The following is a 10,657-nucleotide window of genomic DNA, read 5'->3' on the forward strand; positions in this document are numbered from 1 at the left end:
AGAAAACGTTCCCATAAGTGGCAGTGTTTTGCAAGAAAATGCTAGTGAAATGGGGAGTAAAATCAAAAACAAAGAGTTTGCTTGTTCTAAAAGTTGAGAAGAGCGTTTCAAGAAGACGCATAATATCAGTAGCGGAAAAATTGTTGGAGAGTCTGCCGGTGAAAAATTCTTCTTATAAAAACGTTAGGGGCGATCGATAAAAATGAAACATTTTCAATAAATGCAGTCAATTTTATTGACTACGAGTATGACACAGACGAAGATGTCCCAATGTTGTCGAAGAACAAGTTAAAACCAAATTGAGTGATTTCAATTTCTTCGTAAGCATTGATAATGGCATTCTTACAAGAGAAATGTTGACCGATGAGCAAACTATAGACTCCGTAACCTCATCTACAGCTTTAAGCGATAATGAGAAAGATGACGATTTAGGTGAAACGTATTCTACTGTAGACACTAATGCTGTTCCAACCATTTCTGAAATGACAAGAACAGTGTGAGAAACTCGGAATTTTCTACAATCACGCCAAGTTCCTAATCATATCTGGGAGTCCTTTTGTGATCTTGAAAACTACGTAAATAACATCTATTTTTGCAGCAGAAATGTACAAACAAAAATTACAGACTTTATGAAGTAGATTTCAAATTGAATTTTGTTTATCTTTTTGTGTTCGTTTTAGTCATACCTACTAACTTCTACTACTCTATGTAAAAATAACGAAATAAAATACACCACGTGTTTTTGTATTATTATTTGCTCATAGCGAACTCTGGATATAACGAACCAGTTTTAGTTCATTTTTCAAGTTCGTTATATCCGGACTCAACTGTAGATGTATCTGCTAATTATTGTAATAATCCGTCTAATTTCGTGGTGAATACGAAATGTGTGAACTTATCTTGGGCATAAATCGACATCAACCGTTACGCGCGAATAAATTCCCAGTTATCACAGGGAAAAAGCATGTTAGTTTTTCAAAGCGCATTAAAGGCTTAACGTGCATTAATTCAACATATTTTGCCATTTAAAACCAACTTAGCTTGTTTCCTGAAAAACACGCTAAGGCGGTAATAACCCTTTAGTAGTGATTAATATGCAAATAGAACCGACTTAGAACACCCAGAGGAAAAAGCTACTTTACAAACGAATAACTATGCAAAAAATAGTTTGAAACTACTCAATTAAACAAAATCAATTTTTTTCCAAATTCTGCCCACTTTGTCTGAAGCAATTTCATTACTGATCGTTTTGGATAACACTTGTTTATATACTTACATCAGCTCTGATTGTTTGCAAGTTTTACTAACTTTAGTAATGAAAGTGATGTAAAGCGCGATCGTCACTTTACAAGATCGCTCTTCGCACAACTAAACTCACTTAATCCCCTCAGGATTATTTTTTTTTCTTATGCTGAGAATTCGTCCTGTTGCTGTCTCTAATTTCCCAAACAGCCGCAGCAACGCCATAGCGGACTTTTTGCTCTTTGATATCCACTGTGCACAGGCAAAGTATTCCCGGCTGGAAAGACTATTCTTAGAACTGGAATCCAGGATTTACTTCGTGAGATATCCAAGCTTCTGGAGATTTAAAAATAATACGTTCGGACGGCACGACGCGAAGCCATATTTGAGAGACCACGAAGAAAATGCCAGCTCTTGTTTTCATCATTCCATTGACTGCGGTTTTCCACCTGCAATTTCAACGAAAGGAAGTCGCATTGTTTACTCGGTATTATTAGATGGATTCGATTTGGTTCGGAGCCACCCAGTCTGGGATTAGGGCTGCTTGGAAAGCCCAAACCGCAGAAATCAGATTCGGTTGTTAATATTATTCATTTTAAATATTTAATTTCTGCAACTTTCAGTTTTATTTTTGGATATTAAAATCAAAGTTTAAAGTACAGAAGTAAAGTTGCATTTTGATCAATAGTGATATTCTACCACAACAAAAAAGCTTCCACGCTTCAGCTGTTGTGACCATTTTAACTGTAAATAATTTAGTCTTTCAACAAGCATTTGCTGCAAGCAATTCTGAAAGTCACAGGTAATGCCCAAATAATTGAATTTTCTGCTGCGCTGTGTTATTTTTCATGGCGGGCCACTTTCAGCTTTAATCAAGGCTGTTTGATAAAATTTTTAAAGTTCTTCTTAGAAGCTTCAGGGAAAATGTTATTGCTTTAGTCAGTTAATTTACGGCGCAATGTAATAAAAGTTTTATTGGTGTCCATGCTTCCAAACTGAGTAATTCTTGTTTGAATTAGCGTTTACAGCAATTTTATCATCAAAATTATATTTCCTTGTTTTTCCCTTTTTAATGGAATGGTTAACTTATTTGGAGATAACCGCTATTTGAATGCGAATATTTCTGATATAAAAGAAAATATATCACTTCCTCTTTCATGAATTTTGTATTTAGGGTGGCACGGTTACTTCTTGAACTGAGACATGTTTATGTAGTGCATTCGCTGAGAAAAAGCCCTTTTTGTTCCCTATAAACTGGAGAATTTACCACTGCATCCACCAGATAACGTAGTTCACCTTCTTGGCCTTAGTCGACCTTTTTCACAAAAACGTGACATTTGCGAATTGATTTGCAATAAATCTTTAACGTTCCTAGCCGTTTTGCAAGGAAATTTTCCGTATATTTAGAAACACTCCAGGAATGCATGTCACGTTTCGTCGCTTTATTTTCGGACACATTAATGGATACTAGGAAAAGAAAAGCACCATGCAAACCAGTGCATTACACACAGACATTTTGGGTATCAAATGTCTCAGATAAATGAGACTTTGCTAATCCAGAGTCTGGCTTTGCTTTGCTGGATTGTCGATTATTTCGTATCTGAAGCTAGTCTAACGTGTTTTCAATGAGTGTTGGACTTCCTTTCCTGAAATTTTTGGTAAAAAGTTAAATTTTTTCATACGTTTTTTTTCATTCAGTTTTCTACCTACCTATTACTCTTCCTAATATGCATATCTAGCGGGTTACAATCAAGAAGATCTCTTAAATTAAAGATTAAAAATTTCAAAATCTTCCAAAGTTGAACGTACTGGACTTTAAAGTTTAATGGATCCTTTTATTGGGCAATAGCACGAGAGAAAGTGACCGCCCAACCCACAAACAAATGATTTCGTGGTGGAAAAATGAAGCAAACAATATTTTGAAGTAATTGAAGGAACAAGGTTTGTTGACCCTTGATGGAGCCCGCAGGCACCTAAACCGATGGGTCTTTTTCTTCACTGGCTTTCGCTTTTTTCTGCTATAAAAATAAAGATAAATGCATAAAGCAATTTAAATGCGTCGACTTTTAACGCCACGAAATACAACTTGATAATCGGTTTTAGAATTTATTGCAGATAATGTGATTGACTTTGAGAGATTCTTATTGAAAATTTGCATTTTACAACTGTTGGCATTGTTACGGTAAAATGCTCATATTTGGTTTTTTCTCATTGCATCCAATCGGTTTGAAAAAGCCTTTATTTATTGCTTGTTTGATTATTAAATGTTTTGAAGTTCAAACGCGTCAACGCGCTGCTGGCCACCCAGTCTGGTTTCGTGTTCATTTTCATTTGTTTATTGGCCTTTAATTTTATAGTCAAACATCATCGTAGTCAAATGTCAACCAACCTAAACTGTATATTAAGTAATTTTTATAATTGTTGCTAGCGGTTACATGAAACAACTTTAAACTCATTTGGTGTGTATTCAAATTTCTGAGTACCTAAATGTTTTGCCAAAAAATGAGTTCTGCATTCTGATCGGAAATGAGGAAATTGTCCGGTCACTTAGTCTAAAGCAACCCGACAGTTTTTGCGACTTGAAGTCGGCGATTTTACAGCTTTAATGACTGTTTTCCTGAGCAAATTTATTATAGAGAGACGCCTGTTAGTTAATATGCCTCGCATTATAAACGAGACTGTGCGCTTTCCTGATTTTGCTCTTGTTTAATACTTTGCTAAGCTCATATCTAATCCTATCAGTTTCACCGGCAGCTGAATTCGAACTATGCAGGAAGGTGCCTTTAAATTTACTTAGTTTATTCTTATTGAAAAATACAGGGAGTGCCACAGTTAAAAGAGTCCGATCAGTTACAATAGTTTGAAATGACGGAAAATGAAAATCGGATTATAAATTGAAAAACACAAAATCGCCAAAAAAAGATTGTAGTTTTTCTTTCGCTTTTTTGTCGATTAATAAGTCGGTTTCGCTAAGTAAGTTTTGCTTTATTCTTTCCGGTCCCGTTGCGTAGTATTTATTATACACGGTGATTCAACATTCGACACTGCAAGAGAGAGAATTATACAGTGTGACTCAACGTTGGAGCGCTCTCACATTTGACAAAGAAACCTTCAAATTTACCAATTTATTTTGCTTTAATTGAATTTTTTACTGTTGAAACAACTGTATCAATAAGAACGTATGCCCATCACTGATTTTTCGTGAATTTAAAAAATTAATGAAGGTGACCGCTACAAAGTACCTGGCACAAAAAGGAAGCGCGGCAAATAAACAAAATAGCTTAATTCAAAACAAAATTGTTAAGTATTATTATTAAGTTATTTATTGTTTTAAGCATAAAAAGTTATTCCGATACCGGGAATCGAACCCGAGCCTCCTGGGTGAAAGCCAGGTATCCTAGCCACTAGACCATATCGGATATATACGTACAGCGGGAATAAATATAATTTAATACCAAAATCTAATGTTCCAAATAACAAATTTAACACGGATTAATTTACTACCAAACTAAATCTGCGCTGCTATCATAGCATTTGCATTCGTTCACTTTGAAAGAAAAATATACCTATCATTAAATTTTTCTGTACCTAAACTATTTAACTTTTATTAACTTTAACTCTAAACGTTGCGCACGCTGTATATAGACATTGCCCTCTAATTATATTAAATAATCTTTGTTGATTAGGCGGCTAATTTTTTAACCGACCACTCAAGCAACAGTTCTTCGAACCAGTTAACAGTTAAAAATAATAACAACTTGCCATAACCTGATGCCTTTATAGTGTGAGAACAGTTAAAATTGTCAATTGACAATTATGAAACAAAGGCTAGGCAAACTTAATTTGAAATCCCGTTATGCTTTCTGGACAAACACCAAGGTAAACACCATTTACCGATCAAATTGTATCATTCTCATGATAAGTAGATACTTTTAAGTGGGTTTTGATCGAGAAATTTTTCAAATATAACGCTTTAAGAAAAATTCCATTATGGACAGTGTATTTCTCCAATTCTAATACTAATCGGTTTATGCAGAAGTTTGCAACTTCAGATCCAATTATTTTGACTGCATTAATTTCCATTCAAAGATAATTATGCAGCTTTAAACTGCAAAACCACATTAACTGAAAGTTTTTTAATCTTCTCAGCACGATTCATTAATTTGTTCTCGTCGAAATATTAATATTCGAGTCCAGTCAGCGTAATTTCAGCCGAAATGGTGGAAATCGAAACGGTCGAGCAAATCTTTTGCAATTTCCGTGAGAGCGCTTTTCCATTTTCCACGAAGTTTATTTGGACAAGTATATTATCGCGCTAAACTTTTCAATTTAAATTAAAAACATTTTGCGCCACCAAACTCCCAGATTTAAGAGTAAGTGTCGACATCCTTAAACAGAACTCGTAGGTACTTACTGGTGAAGAAAGATTATAATTAATGAAGTTTAAAGAAAGTCACCTAAACTTGAAGTTTAATAGTTCGAATGGTACTTAACTAAGATTTTAATAGGGTTTAAACTTAGAAGAAGTCGTTAATAATGTGTGCTATAAACTGTGATAATCGCTCCATAAAACCTTGGAACTTCTACACTTCCACTCAATTGGTGCCTTTCAATTGGGGTAATTTTCTTTAAAAAATGCCGTTCGGTCCACTGAACTAGTTAAGCCGTTCAAACACTCGGAACCAATCTGTGGCAGACCGTTTTATTTCGTCCATTTGAAGCCATTTAGCAACAGCTTCTCGATAGGCTCTGCAAATTGGCGTTTTTTTTTGCCATATTCATATACGGCCTCAGTAGTAGTAGTAGCAAACTGTTTATCTCAGGTCATGTGGAATGCAGAATTAACCATATTGGATGCTTTGGATCAACAGAATAATGGCGATACAGAAAAGTGCAGGTTTGGCCTTTACTTTACGCTTTACAGTAGGTACTTTGTTTATTTTTGTATATGTATAATTTTTCTTATTTTAGGCGGTTTACTGTTTTTTTGCGCTGATGCAAGTAGCGGCTTAAAAGAGCAAAACAAGTAAAAATAATTACATTTTTGTCAATTTTTTAAACCCTTTATTCACTGATTTGCTGTCATTACTGAAAAACTGTCTAAACAGTAATATATTTCTGCAGCGTTTATTTATATCTTTCTCCCATCTAAGGTGTAATTTAACTGCTGGTAAAACTAATTTTTGCGGCTGACCGAGATCCAATAAAAGTCGGTTGCTTATTGCCTACATTGGCTTCTACTTTTTTTATTGTTACTTTAAAGACGGTTTTATAGTGGAACTGGTCAAACACGGTGGGTAAACCACCCGAAGCCCATTATAGCGGTTTATGTGTTTGCTATCTGCCAGAACGACTGTGTGTGTATGTCTGTCTCTGCTATTTATTTTCAGTTGTAATTTTAAACTTTATTAAAACAAAACTGCCAATAGTTTTATTGGTTTTATCCGTGGTGCATTTTTATTATTTTAAACTTTATATTGCTGATAATTGCAGTCAAACATCAGCACAGTCAATCAACAAGCACAGTGGTTGATTCAAAATTTTATAAGTAATGGAAAAATAGCTACCAAAATCAGAGAATCTGCGAGATGCGTATGCAGTACTTTTGGAAATTAGTTTTTTGGTGTATTGAGCTGAAAGAACAAAAGCAGTTTTTGACTCGTCGCTGATATAGTTTCATTCCGCTAATGGCATTTTAGCTGAAATCAAAGCGATCCTCTAGATATAAGTAGAATTAATGCCTATACCACGTTTTTACTGTGAACATTCTGTGAAAAAATGTTTGAAACTCAGACATGTTGATTGAATCCTTCAATTAATTAAATGTTTGAAAAAAAACGGATTTCTAGTTCCCCTGCTTACCAGTGTAAAATGGGCACTGACGAGGTGCTGAGCAGCCTAGCGAGACAGTCACATCCGCTCTTTGCTTTCCGGTGTTGGACATGAGATACAGAATACTGATGATGATACTTTATTGAAACGGGTTGGGAATACTTGCACTTTGTGAATAAAGTTTCATATCAATACTATAACGATTGAAAAGTTTGAAATAGAATATTGAGTTAACGAAAAATTTTTGGCGTTTGGATCGATTTCTTCGTCCTCAGTTTCTATTCCTCCTCATGATGAAATCACACTAAAGGTTTTCGTATTTCGATTTTTTCTAGTTTCGACTTGTTTCATAATACCACAAAGGTAGACTCCTTATCCGTTGATCTTCAAACATTATTTAAATTATTCACTTACGCCATTTATGCGATGAGTGCCGCAGCTTTATTCCCATTTTTTGCGTCATTACGTAAGGTTTCTATTATATTAGATTAATAATAATAATAATCTTATATATAGATTAATAAATCTATGCGGAAAGTTTCCTCCTTGGTTGAACAATGTCAAGACTCGCTTTATATGAGATGGTCACCCAAACTAAACTATGTCATTCGTGCAGTTTATCTTCCGCTTAAAGTTTACCTTCGACGTTACGCATGGGAAACGCACCTCATAGCTGTCCCATAACACTCTTCCATGCTTAAACGACTTTTTACAACGTCTTATCTTGCTCACCTTAGCTTGCACGTTGTGTATCTTGGTCACAATCACTAGCTTTGATTATAATAACTATCATTTTCTCCTTTAACTTCCTTGCCAGCAATGTGAACTTTTGATGCCACTTTTAGTTCGCTCTATGCGTATTAATTAAATAAAATTCCGAATGTCTGTTGAAGACCAAGAGCTAGATTGGAAGCTTACTAATCAATACTACATAATGGGCGGTTCAATTAAGAGGGGACGTGTTAAGGGTTTCATTATTCAAAGTGATTAGCAATTTATGGGAGAGGAACATATCGGTAATTTAAGCCTTTCAATAGGGGGCGATAACGATGCACTATGTATAAGATACTAGAAGTGGTTGTACTCGATGCGAATGTACGGGATATCCTGATATATCCAGTATGTTCCAATTAAGGGCTATCCAATCGAAAAGCTTCATCATTCCATGGACTTATATTTGTGCTACTAACAACAAGCAAAGACGTTAAGAAATATTTATTTTCAAACTTTAATGTTGCGTATATAACCATCTTGACTAATTTGAAACAATTTTCGCCATTCAATTTAAACAACGATACTTCGGGAAAAGCGGAACTATGTAAAGTATTTAACTGAAAACGTTCTATGGGTGTTTTGCGGATAAATTACGGTATTCTCCGGTAATAAAGTAGCACTTCGCGTGCTTATTAGGATTTTAAGGCGCTTTAAAATTTAAATTTTAATCGGGCCTAAAGCGACGCGGAATTTCTGGAATATAAGCCTTCTTCAATTATCCTTTGCTGCCACTTTTGTTTCGAGCCGTTTTATCGGTCTACACGGTAGGCTGAATAAATTATAATTCGAATACGGTGGATATTTAACACCGAATATTGTTATTTTTCGCCAGAATGTTGCACTTGCCAAAGGTTTCCGCTATTGGAAATCCGCAGGAGATCGACTAACACTGATAAGCACTTTCAGATCCTTGACAGGTCTTTATCAAACTCCTGGATCGGTCCGGGCTTAGACACGAATCTCGATCACCTCTGGGCACGATTCCATATCCAGGAAATACTTGGACTGCCTCGGTTCGAGCATGATTCTTACTAGAGTTGCCGGAATATCACTTGTTGGCGTGTTTTTTTTCGTGCTTTTTTCCTACTTATTAAAATAGGATTTTGTCATTTATCTAGGTTAGTAAAAAAATAATCAGGCCTTTGTTCTAGTGATGTATAGGTACTTCAAACATGTGGTAGTTTAGTCTGTAATTAATTCAATGAAGAAAATGTGAGACCGGTAAATTCTAGTTGCTTCCATGGTCGTTTGTTAGAGCTTTAAGATAACATTCCCTTCTATATGGAGCAAGCATCGCATCCATGTCCGTTCTCCGAGTTTAAATTCGAGAACATACTGCCTAACTGGATTTGAGATCTTATTGAAAACTGTCACGTATAATAGGGTATGATTTCCGGATAGTAAAGTTTTCGAAAATAATTCGTCGCCTGGATTCTTCTTACAGAGCAGCTAATTATTGCTGTGGAAGCCACACTGTTTTAACATTTTTGATTATCCATTAAATAAACCACCTAATTAACATTACGGTTGCTCTTTCGGCCACGAAGGGAATAAAACATTTTATGGCATATAAACCGTTGCACGTCATAAATGCATTGTTACCATGCTTTAAAATTATCGCCCAAGTGCAGGGGCGGATCCAGCTTTAAAGTCAGGGGTAGAAAAAATACAGTCTTCTGTTATCTATAAAATTAAAAAAATGATCGTCGTTTTGTGCAAGGGTGGCGCAAGATTATTGCAAAACTTCATGTTTTCCGTCCGGTTTTGCATGTTTCTCGGAAGCAAAATGAGCAAGAACGCTCGTTTTTACATCATTCCAGAGAACTAAATGGCCTTTATTCGAAGTTTCTCAAGAACCATTCGAGCCACAGAATCGGTTGGGCATCGTTGGATAGAGAATTGAAAAGTCGATTCAGTCTTAACAACATGAGTGAGGAAATTCGAGTAGTTTTCACCCAGAAAGCGAAATTTGAATATCAGACACTTAGGTTCAAGATTATGCCAAAATTTCATGTTTTCTGGCCCGTTTTTGCTCATATCTCGGAGGTAAAATAAGCAAGAACGCTCATTTGTACATTATTCTAGAGATAAATAAATCGCCTTTTGATAAAGTGAACCATGGATGGGGAAATGTTGGCAGTTTTCTCAAAAAAGGCTTGAATTCAAGAAGTTTCAGATTTGCGTGGTTTGTTTTTGAGTTGCAAAATCCACTTGAACATGACGCTGCTTTTTTCGAAGTTTCTCAAGAACCATTCGAGCCACAGAATTCGTTTTGGCATCGTTGGATAGAGAACTGAAAAGTCGATTCAGTCGTAACATGAGTGAGGAAACTCGAATAGTTTTGGCCCAGAAAGCGAAATTTGAATATCAAACACTTAGGTGCAAGATTATGCCAAAATTTCATGTTTTCCGGCCCGTTTCTGCTCATATCTCGAAGGTAAAATGAGGAATAACGCTCATTTGTACATCATTCTAGACAGAAATAAATGACCTTTTTAGAAAGTGAACCATGGATGGGGAAATGTTGGCAGTCTTCTCAAAAAAGGTCCGAATTCAAGAAGTTTTAGATTTGCGTGGTTTTTTTTTGAGTTGCAAAATCCACTTGAACATGACGCTGCTTTTTTCGAAGTTTCTCAAGATCCATTCGAGCCACAAAATTCGTTTTGGCATCGTTGGATAGAGAATTGAAAACTCGATTCAGTCGTAACAACGTGAGTGAGGAAATGTGAGTAGTTTTGACCCAGAAAGCGAAATTTAAATATCAGACACTTAGGTGCAAAATTATGCCAAAATTCCATGTTTTCCGTCC

At 35.6% G+C, this 10,657-nt stretch overlaps 1 protein-coding gene and 1 non-coding gene across 2 annotated transcripts in view; one reads left to right on the forward strand and one right to left on the reverse strand.

Moving 5' to 3' along the window:
* Nucleotides 1–10,657, forward strand: part of LOC109544419 (rap1 GTPase-activating protein 1) — a gene marked incomplete in the record, with an annotated part of 120,640 nt that overhangs the window by 52,796 nt on the left and 57,187 nt on the right.
* Nucleotides 4,590–4,661, reverse strand: Trnae-uuc. The gene has a single exon. It is a non-coding gene; the product is annotated as a tRNA-Glu (tRNA).

The sequence above is a fragment of the Dendroctonus ponderosae genome, unplaced genomic scaffold, assembly GCF_020466585.1.
Source record: "Dendroctonus ponderosae isolate FM_Combo_2020 unplaced genomic scaffold, Dpon_F_20191213v2 Dpon_F_20191213_2, whole genome shotgun sequence".
NCBI lineage: Eukaryota > Metazoa > Arthropoda > Insecta > Coleoptera > Curculionidae > Dendroctonus > Dendroctonus ponderosae.